Source organism: Schistocerca cancellata, chromosome 6 (genome assembly GCF_023864275.1).
Source record: "Schistocerca cancellata isolate TAMUIC-IGC-003103 chromosome 6, iqSchCanc2.1, whole genome shotgun sequence".
NCBI lineage: Eukaryota > Metazoa > Arthropoda > Insecta > Orthoptera > Acrididae > Schistocerca > Schistocerca cancellata.
Window position 1 is genome coordinate 587563510 of NC_064631.1, and position 1898 is coordinate 587565407.

The following is a 1898-nucleotide window of genomic DNA, read 5'->3' on the forward strand; positions in this document are numbered from 1 at the left end:
AATTATCACGTCGCGCACTCGAAGTATGATATTTTTATTGCGCAACTAAAAGGTCTTTAATGTAGCAGGTATTGCTACATCAATTGATTACAGTCACTGAAGAAAATTAACAATAATATGATCTTTTTATTGCGCAACTAAAAGGTCTTTAATGTAGCAGGTATTGCTACATCAATTGATTACAGTCACTGAAGAAAATTAACAATAATATCACTTATCTTCTGGCATTGGCTCGTAATTAAAAATGTTGTCTCTAGGTAGCGTGACTGTCGCTGTTGGTGCGAAAGGCACTCGGATTTTAGTTACGCCGACTTGTAGAACTTACGAAGACAATCTTTCAGGATTAATTTGATGATTTCTGTTATTATTGCAATGTGCTTCATACTTTTTTTAACATTGGTCACTTGAAAATAATTCTTGACACTCACTTTTCACAAAAATTCACATTTATTAAACTTTTATAATTTCGCATGTTCAAAACATTACTTCATCGTACAGTTTCGCAGCCGTTTCTACTCTTAATAAAACTCACAACATGTCCACACCTCAGACCCATCTTTTCATTTCCAACACAAAGTCAAGATTGTTCATATTCAGCACCAAAACTTGACTACTCTGTACGCTTCCGCGCCAAAAGTCACAAACCAGTATCAAACATAATAATAAGAACAAAGGTATTCACACTAGATATTATATCGATTTCAATATCTCAAAATATCAACGTACATACATATAAAAATGAAACCAAATTTGAATAAAGAGAAAAATATGAGACATTACGTAGAAAAATATTAATTAATCTACGGTGTCGAAAAATAGGGTTGGCGGGTGGTAATGGTTTCGCAATGAAAGAACCATTACATGGTGTACAAGATACATCAGACACGCAAAATACCCTCAGAATTCAGAAGAATGTAATAATTCTAATTTCAAAGTAGGTACGTGTTTACAAATTTGAATATTGCCAGACCATAAGTTCAGTAAGATATGGCTGCAAAATAGTGACACGAATTATTTACAGAAGGACAGAAAATGCTCGTAGAAGCCGTCCTCAGGGAAGATCAGTTAGGGTCTGGAAAATAAAGGAAATAGCGACGAAACGGTGATTCTATGACTTATCTTAAAAGACCGTCTGTAGAAGAGCCAGCTACACTGATGTGCTCAACTTAAGAACGAAACTAACTTTCACGCAATGTGTCACTGCCGAGTAACGTAGATCGATGAAACTTGGACTGTACATAGGAAGAACTGCTACAGTATAATACAGCACGTAACTGAAAGAAATAGGCAACTATACTATCAGAAATGACACTTTTATTCAAAGACAATAATGGTTCTTAATGGGGTATGTCATCACCACGGACAGCACTACGTGCGCTGAGGCGTCCTTCCCCACTGACCGCCGGCCGCGGTGGCCGTGCGGTTCTAGGCGCTGCAGTCCGGAACCACGGGACTGCTACGGTCGCAGGTTCGAATCCTACCTCGGGCATGGATGTGTGTGATGTCCTTAGGTTAGTTAGGTGTAAGTAGTTCTGAGTTGTAGGTAACTCATGACCTAAGATGTTAAGTCCCATAGTGCTCAGAGCCATTTGAACCCCCCTGACCAGGAGGTTGGCGAGGAGTTCTTGTGGCAGGGCGTTCCATTCCTCCACCAACGCGGTTGACACCTGCTGAACGTGGTGCAGTACGTCTCCACAACGCATCCCACACGTGCTCCATAGGGTTTAAGTCGGGGGAACGGACAGGCCGTTCCATTCTCCGAACCTCCTTTCGTTCCAAGAGTTCCTCCACTTGCCCTATTCGGTGTTGTCACGCATTGTCATCCAAAAAAATGAAGTCGGGGCCGAATGCACCCCTGTAAAGGTACAAAGACTTTGAGGTGAGTATCCCCATGGAAC